Source organism: Orycteropus afer, unplaced genomic scaffold (genome assembly GCF_000298275.1).
Source record: "Orycteropus afer afer isolate SDZICR_OR568_19922 unplaced genomic scaffold, OryAfe1.0 scaffold00228, whole genome shotgun sequence".
NCBI classification, from domain to species: Eukaryota; Metazoa; Chordata; class Mammalia; order Tubulidentata; family Orycteropodidae; genus Orycteropus; species Orycteropus afer.
Window position 1 is genome coordinate 4,906,085 of NW_006921815.1, and position 9,643 is coordinate 4,915,727.

A 9,643-nucleotide genomic window follows, 5' to 3' on the forward strand; every position below is an offset into this window, starting at 1 on the left:
ATATATATTCTGTTTCATAATTCTATAGGGTGGTGGGAGAGGATATTTAGATGAAAAGTGACATGATTAGATTTGATATCTAGATAAATGATTTTATCAGCCTTATTAAAAATAGATTCAAGACAAGGTTGGAAATAGGTTGATTCAAGAGTTTACAAATTATTTTAATAACAAAGGTGAAAATGGCATGGATGTGAATGAAGGCTATGGCTGTAGCAATGAAGAGAATTGTAGAAATTTGAGATATTAAAAAGATAAGATGCACTGTCCTTGATGGCTATTTGAGCAAGAAAGTTAAAGAAGAAGCTCTTGAAAACCATGGTTTTCTGACCTGCACTTCTGAGTGAAGGAAGATGCTCTAATTTAGGTAGGTAACATGAAAGGGGAAAATCATACAGCAAACACTTCTGGATACAATTTTATCATTTCTGTGTTGGTTTTCTATTGCTGTGCACCCTATTACCCCAAAATTGGCAGCTTAAGACAATATTCATTTATTATTTCTCAGCTCTGAAGTCAGAAGTCCAGACATGGTTAAGGTTGGGCTTGCAATAAACAGCTATCAGTGTCATCTGATGCTTCAGTTTCCATTTGGGCCTTAGGATTTTCTTCCATGTTCATATTATTGACAGGACTTATTTTCTGAGTTCCCCATTTCGAAGCTAATTCTTGTTGAGCACTCTTAGCCCCTTAAGTTGCCTGCAGTTCCTTGCCACATAATCCCCTAAGGGGTTAATGACATGAAAATTTGGATGTCTACCCAGAAAATCTCCTTATTTTAAATTCAGCTAATTTGGGACCTTAATTACATCTGCAAAATCCCTTCACAATGATTCCTACATGAGTATTTGAATGAATAATTGGGAGACGTTTTATGTACATCAAAGTTAAGACTCTTGGGATTCCATGTTCAAATTCTACCTGTTATATCTTCATTATTCATACTTGCTTTCCAAATGAGTATAGTGACAAGGATTGCCTAAGGAATTTGTTAAAAATACTGATTCCCAGATTTCAACACAGACTTATAGAAATAAGTTTTCCAGACTGAGAATCTGGAAATTTGTTTTACTTTGTTTCTGACTAAGAATCTTTTCATCAGTTTGCTTGACACTGCAAGCATCCCCTATAAGAATTAAATCTGAACTACTAAACTTGGGCCACAAACTCGAAAATTTTGAACTTCTTAATCCAAAATTTGTTTATTAAGGGGATATTTAAAAGTCCACATGCAAAGTTCTGAGGGAGACAGAGATTGCTGGCTTTTTAGCAAACTCTTTTCTCTCCAGTTAGGTAAATGCAATTATGTATTTGTTATTAGTTGATGACAGCAAATTGTTTTGCATTTGTTTCATTTTGGGGAGAGAGTCACCTAGAGATTATACATTCCAGTGGAAATCTTTAAATTATTAGAAATACTTACACAAATATTATGTGTGGAAAAGACATAAAATCTGGGATCTGATTTTAAAAAGTGGTTGAGGACTCAGTAAAGGAAGTTTGACTGAATTTTGCAAATTTTCAAGTTGTGTATCTTGGGGCTTATTACATTACTCACTTTATTTATGTAAATACTTTAAATATTCTAAAATATATATTTTAAAGGATAGTAGTAGGAGCTCTGGTAGCATAGTGTCTAAGGCCTTTGTCTGCTAACCAGAAGGCTGGCGATTCAAACCCATCAGCCACTCCACAGAAGGAAGGTTGGGCAATCTACTTCCATAGTGACACCACTTCAGAAACCCAAGGAAGGGTCTGGCTATATACATGTCCTGGGGGAAGTGCTGTATATCTAAATATATTAACCAAATAAATAAATAAGTCCACTACCATTGAATCTAATCTGATTCATGACTACCCACTATGGGTCTCCAAGCCTTAAATCTTCACAGAAATAGATCACCTCATTGTCCTTCTGTGGAGAAGGTGATGGATTTGAACCTCTGATCTTCTGGTTAGCACTCAAATGTCACACCCACTACATCACCAGAACACTTTTTGTTTTGATATATTTTATAACTTATAAGGAGCTTTCGTAGTGTAATGCCTAAGGCATTTGACTGCTAACCAGAAGGCTGGCAGTTCAAACCCACTAGCCACTCCTCAGAAGGAAGATGGGGCAATCGATATCCATAGAGATCCTGCTTCAGGAACCCAAGGAGGTGTCTCGATGAGTCAGACTCAACTCAGTGAGAGTGAGTTTGAATTTTTATAATCTAGTATTTATTTCATCAGGATCATTTTGAATTAATCCCTAATATTTTACAGAATTTTTTCTAGTGCTTAGTTTCATTTCTTTCATTTTAGAAAGAAATATACAATAAATCCCCATCATATCATCATATTTGGTGTGTTTTTTGTTAGATGCTGTTGAGTCAGCTTGCTTACAGCAATCTTATGTTTAGCAAAACAAAATGTTGCCCAGTCATCTACCATCCTCACAATTATAGGTATATTTGAGCCTAATGTTGCACCCACTATGTCAAGTCATATTTTTCTCTGACCCTCTATATTACCAAAGAAGGAGCCCTTCTCCAAGAATTTGTGCCTGTCCAAAATAAGTGAGAAAAATTCTCACCATGTTTGCTTCTAAGTAGCATTCTGCCTGTGCTTTCTCCAAGGCAGATTTGTTCATTCTTCTGGCAGTCCATTGTATATTCAATGTTCTTCACCGATAATTCAAATATGCTTCACAATAATTCAAATATGTTAATTCTTCTTTGGTCTTCATTTTTCATCATACAGCTTTCACATGCATATGAGGCAATTGAAAGAATCAAGGCTTGGGTTGTTGTTGTTAGATGCCATCAAGTCATCTCTGACTCATAGCGACCCTATGCACAGCAGGAAGAAATACCACCTGGTCCCATGCCAGCTCTGCAATCCCCCTATACTGAGCCCATAGTTGTAGCTGCTGTGTCAATCCATCTCATTGAGGGCCTTCCCCTCTTTCATGGATCCTCCACCATACCGAGCATGACTTCTTTCTCCAGGGAATCATCCCTTCTGATAACACGACCAAAGTAGGTGAGACAAAATCTAGCCATTCTCGCTTCCAAGGAGCATTCCAGCTGCACTTCCTCCAGGACAGATTTGTTAGTTCTTTTAGCAGTCCATGGTACTTTCAGCATTCTTCACCAGCAGCACATCTCAAAAGCATCACTTCTTCTTTGGTCTTCCTTATTCATTGTCCAGCTCTCACATAACTATGGGGCGATTGAAAATATCATGGCTTGTGTCAGGTGCACCTTAGTCCACAAGGAGCTATCTTTGCTCCTCAGCACTTGAAAGAGGTCCTTTGCAGCTGACTTGCCCAGTGTTATTTGTCATCTGATGTCCTGACTGCTGCTTCCAATGACATCAATTGTGGAACCAAGCAATGTGAACTCTTGGACAACTTTAAACTTCTTTCCATTTATCATGATGCTGCTTATAGGTTCAGTTGTGAGAATTTTTGTTTTCTTTATATTGAGATATAATCCGTACTGCAGACTGTATTCTTCATTCTTCATCAGTAAGTGCTTCAAGTCATCCTCACTTTCAGCAAGCAAAGTTGTGTCATCAGTGTATCTCAAGTTGTCAATGATTCTTCCTCCAATATTGTTGCCACATTCTTCTTCATATAGTCCAGCTTCTCAGATTATTTGCTCAGCATATAGATTGAATAAGTATGGTGAAAGGATACAACTTTGACACAGTCCAGTCCCTTCTTGATTTTAAACCATACAGTGTCCCCTTGTTCTCTTCCAACTACAGCCTCCTGCTCTATATACAAGTCCATCATGAGTACAATTAAGTGTTCTGGAATTCCCATTCTTCTAAAAGTTATCCACAATTTGTTATGATCCACACAATCAAATGCTTTTGCATAGTCAATAAAACACAAGTAAACATCTTTCTGGTATTCTTTGTTTTGAGCCAAGATCCATCTCACATCCCCAATGATATCCTTTGTTTCACATACTCTTCTGAATCCAGCTTGAGCCTCTGGAAGTTCTCTGTCAATGTACTGCTGCAACCATCTTTGAATTGTCTTCAGTAAGATTTTACTTGTGTGTGATATTAATTATATTGTTCAATAATTTCCACATTCTGTGTGATCACCTTTCTTTGGAGTGGGTACAAATACGGAACTCTTTCAGTCATTTGGCCAGGTAGCTGTCTTCCAAATCTCTTGCCATAACTGTGTGAGTGCCTCTAGTGGGGCATCCATGTGTTGAGACATCTCAATTGGTTTTCCGTTAATTCCTGAAGCCTTGTTCTTTGCCAATTCCTTCAGTGCAGCTTTGACTTCTTTCTTCAGTACCATTGGTTTGGGGCACACTAATCTGCAAAATGAGATCTTTGCTTTTGAAAACTTTAAAGAAGTCTTTTGCAGCAGATTTCCCCTATGTGATCCATCATTTGATTTCTTGACCACTGTTTCTACGGGCATTGATTGTGGATCCAAGTAAAATTAAATGCTTGGCAATTTCAATATTGTCATTTGTCATGATGTTGCTTACTGGTCCAGTAGTGAGGATTTTTGTTTTCTTTATGTTGAATATAATCCATACTGGAGGCTCTTTTATCTTTATCCTTAGTGTTTCAAGTCTTGTTAACTATCAGCAAGCAAGTTTGTGTATCTACATATTGCAGGTCGTTAATGAATCTTCTAATCTTGATGCCACATTCTTCTTTATATGGTTCACCTTCTCAGATTGTTTGCTCAGTATTCAGGTTGAATAAGCATGGTGAAAGGACACAACCTTTACTCAAACCTTTCTTGTTTTTCAACCATGGAGTCCCCTTGTTCTGTTCAAATTACTCTCTCTTGGTCTGGGTACAGGTTCTGCATGAACAAAATTAAAAGTTCTGGAATTCCCATCCTTCAAAATGTTATCCATAATTTGTTGTTACCCATATAGTCAAATGCTTTTACCTAGTCAATGAAATACAGGTAAACATATTGCTGGTATTCTGTGCTTTCAGGAAAGATCCATTCATCTGACATTGAGAGTGATAAGCTTTATTCCATGTACTCTTCTGAAACTGGCTTGCATTTCTGGCATATTACTGTTAATGTATTGCTGCAAACAATTTTGAATTATCTTCAACAAAATTTACTTGCATGTACTATTAATGCTATTGTTCAATAATTTCCCCCATTCCATTGGATTCCCTTTCTTAGGAATTTATATTAATATAAAAATATTTCAGTCATGTTTGTTAGAATAGGCTAACAGCTGTAAAAATATGTTGTTGTTATTTGCCGCTGAGTTGGACCTGACTCATAATGACCCCTCCTTGGGTTTCCGAGGCAGTATCACTATGGAAGTAGATTGTCCAATCTTCCTACTGAAGGGTGGCTGGTGGATTTGAATCACCAACCTTCTGGTTAGCAGTCAAGTACCTTAGGCACTATGCTACCGGAGATCCTATATAAATATAATAAAAAGTAAATTTTGAGTAATTTATTTCTATTTCACATATCCATTTAGATAATGTGGTTTAGGCTTACAGATGACTCTTCTCCAATTGTTGAATCAAAGAACAAGGCTTACTTCCTTGAAGCCTCTGACAGCATTGTGAGGTATTGGTCCAGAATACATTGTTAATACCAGGTAACCATATCCAAATTACAGCAGATGAAAACTAAATGAGAATGTCTGTGAGGGAAAGTATTTTTCTTTAATGTCCTTGGATCTGGAATGTGATAAACATTACTTTTTATTGGCAGGAATTTAATCTTAAGACCAAATTTAACTACAACAAAGAGTATAACATATAATGTGTTGCTGTACTCAGAAGAATGAAGGAAAGCAAATGAAGGAGAGTGCCCTATCCACTATTAAACAAACAAACAAGAAGAAGAAAAAAAACGTCACTGCTGTAGAGTTGGACCAACTCATAGTGACCCCTCCTTGGGTTTCTGAAGCCAGAGGTGACAACAGACCAGAGCATCATCCAGGCATCCAGGTAAGGAGAGGGCAGGACCCAAGCCCCATCCTTATCAGCCAGGAAAGCAGGGGAAAGAGGAGCCAGAGTCGACAACAGAGCAGAGTAGAGCAGAAGCCAGACATCCAGGTAAGGAGAGGGAAGGACCCAGGCTCCATGCCCACCAGCCAGGGAAGCAGTGGAAAGAGAAGACAGGAGGATGACAGAGCAGAGCAGCATCAGGGATCCAGGTAAGGAGAGGGCAGAGAGGTTTCTAACAGCTAAGTGGGACAAACTTGTCTGTCAGTTTTTCATACTATTGTGGCTTGTGTGTTAATATGAGGCTTGAGGCTGTGCCAGCAGTGTTTCAAATTCCAGCAAGGTTGCACAGGGTGCACAGGTTTCAACACAGCTTACAGACAGAGACAGACTAGGAAGAAGGAAGAGGCCATCCACTTCTCAAAGAATAGGCCAGGGAAAACCTTATGAATAGCAGAGAAACAGTGTCTGATACATTACTGTGCAACTTTGTGAATAGCCTGGAAACATTATGTGACACAGTGCAGGAGAGAGAACCCCTTAAGTCAGAGGCTTCCTAAACTACTACTAGGAAAGAGCTGCATCATCAGAGTAGGACTAATCTTACTAATATAGATGGAGTAAACCTTTTGAGACTTCCATTTGCTGATGTGGCATGACTCAAATTGAGGAGAAACAGCTGCAAACATCATTAATAATAGGTACATGGAATGTATGAAGTATGAATCTAGGAAAATTAGAAGTTGTCAAAAATGAGATGGAATGCATAAATATTGATATCCTAGGAATTGATGAGCTGAAAGGTACCGGTTTTGGACCTTGTTAATCAGACAAACATATGACCTACTACACTGGGAATGACAATATAAAGAGGAATGGTGTGGCATTCATCATCACAAAGGATGTTGCAAGATCTATCCTGAAGTACAATCCTGCCAGTGATAGCAAAATATTCATATTCCTATAAGGCAGTTCAGTTAATATGATTCTTATTCAAATTTATGCACCAACCACCAAAGCCAAAGGTGAGGAAACTGAAGATTTTTATCAGCTTCTGCAGTCTGAAATTGACCAAACGTGCAATCAAGCTATGTCACTTGTCACTGGTGACTGGAATGCAAAAGTTGGAAACAAAGAAGAATCACTGATAGTTGGAAAATTTGGCCATGGTGACAGAAATAATGCTGGAGATCGTATGATAAAGTTTAGACAGACCAATGACTTATTCATTGCAAATACATTTTTTCAACAACACAAATGGTGGCTATACACATGGACTTTGCCAGATGGAGTACACAGAAATCTGAATGACTACATCTGTGGCAAGAGGCGATGGAAAAGATCAATATCTTCAGCCAAACCTGGACCAGGAGCTGATTGTGGAACAGACCATCAACTGCTCATATGAAAGTTCAACCTGACATTGAAGACAATTAAAATAAGTCCACGAAAGATAAAATACGACCTTGAATATATCCCCCTCCTGAATTTAAAGATCATCTAAAGAATAGATTTGAGGCATTGAACACCAATGACTGAAAACCAGAAGAATTGTGATGACATCAAGAACATCAACCATGAAGATAGCAAGAGGTCATTAAAAATATGAGAAAAGGTGCTCATTTCCGCAGCACATATACTAAAATTGGAACAATACAGAGAAGATTAGCATGGCCCCTGCGCAAGTATGACATGCAAATTTGTAAAGCATTCCATATTAAAAAAAATAAAAAAACAAGAAAAGAAGAAAAGGCCAAAATTGATGTCAGAAGAGACTCTGAAAATTGCCATTGAATGGAGAGTAGCTAAAGAAAATGGAAGAAATTACAATAAAAAAGAGCTGAACAGAAGATTTCAAAGAGCAACTCGAGCAGACAAAGCCAAGTACTATAATGAAATGTGCAAAGGCTTGGAGTTAGAAAACAAAAAGGGAAGAATATGCTCAGCATTTCTCAAGCTGAAAGAACTGAGGAAAAAATTTAAGCCTCGATTTGCAATATTGAAAGATTTTGTGGACAAAATATTGAATGATGCAGGAAACATCAAAAGAAGATGGAAGGAATACAGAACCACTGTATCAAAAAGAACAGGTTGATGTTCATCCATTTCAGGAGGTGGCATATGATCAAGAACCAATGGTACTGAAGGAAGAAGTCGAAGCTGCACTGAAGGAAATGGAGAAGAACAAATCTCCAAGAATTGATGGAATACCCATTGAGCTATTTCAACAAATGGATTCCCCACTAGAGGCATTCACTCAGTTATACCAACAGATTTGGAAGACAGGTACATGACCAACTGACTGGAAGAGATCCATATTTGTACCATTCCAAAGAAAGGTGATCCCACAGAATGTGGAAATTATTGAACAATATCATTAATATCACATACAATAAAATATTACTGAAGACAATTAAACAATGGTTGCAGCAGTATTTTGACAGAGAACTTCCAGAAATGCACACTGGATTCAGAAGAGGACATGGGACAAGGGATATCATTGCTGATGTCAGATGGATCTTGGCTCAAAGCAAAGAATACCAGAAAGATGTTTGTATCTTATTGACTTTGCAAAAACATTTGATTGTGTGGGTCATAACAAATTGTGGATAACATTGAAAAGAATGCGAATTCCAGAACCCTTAATTGTACTCATGAGAAACCTGTACATAGACCAGGAGGCTGTAGTTTGAACAAAAAGGGAATACTGCATCGTTTAAAATCAAGAAGGGAGTGCATCAGGGTTGTTTCATTTCACCATACTTATTCAATCTGTGTGCACAGCAAATAATCCGAGAAGGTGGATTTTATGAGGAGAATGTGGCATCTGGATTGGAAGAAGTCTCATTAACAACCTGCAATATGCTGACGACACAATTTTGCTTGCTGGGAGTGAGGATGACTTGAAGTACTTACTGATGAAGATTGAAGAATACAGTCTGCAGTATGGATTATATCTCTACATAAAGAAACAAAAATTCTCACAACTTGACCTATAAATAGCATTATGATAAATGGAGTAAAGATTGAAATTGTCAAAGAGTTCACATTGCTTGGTTCTACAATCAACACCAATGGAAGCAGCAATCAAGACATCAGATGACAAATAGCACTGGGCAATTCAGCTGCAAGGGACCTCTTTCAAGCTCTGAGGAGCAAAGATGTCTCCTTGAAAACTAAGGTGTGCCAGATACAAGCCAGGATACTTCAATTGCCTCATACATATGTGAGAACTGGACAATGAATAAAAAAGACCAAAGTAGAATTTATGCTTTTGAGATGTGGTGCTGGTGATGAATGCTGAAAATACTATGGACTGCTAAAAGAACTAACAAATCTGTCCTGGAGAAAGTGCAGCACAATGCTCCTTGGAAGTGAGAATGGCCAGGCTCCATCTCATCTACTTTGGTAATGTTGTCAGAAGGGACCATTCCCTGGAGAAGGATGTCATGCTTGGTAAGGTGGAGGGTCAATGAAGGACCGTCAACAACATGGATTGACACAGTGTCTGTGGTGATGGCCTCAAGTGTAGCAGAGATGGTGGAGCTGGCATGGGACTGGACAGTGTTTCATTCTACTGTGCATAGGGTCACTATGAGTCAGAGGCAACTCAACAGAACCTAACAACAACAACTAGATATAGATCATTTCAGGCAATAAAGTTAAAATATTCAAATAAGGAAGCCAG

The 9,643-nt window shown here is 38.1% G+C and overlaps 1 non-coding gene across 1 annotated transcript; it reads left to right on the plus strand.

The window, feature by feature from the left end:
• The first annotated feature begins 7,570 nt into the window (after nucleotides 1-7,570).
• Nucleotides 7,571-7,677, plus strand: LOC122150768. Its single transcript, XR_006163842.1, has one exon. It is a non-coding gene; the product is annotated as a U6 spliceosomal RNA (small nuclear RNA).
• Nucleotides 7,678-9,643: the final 1,966 nt, after the last annotated feature.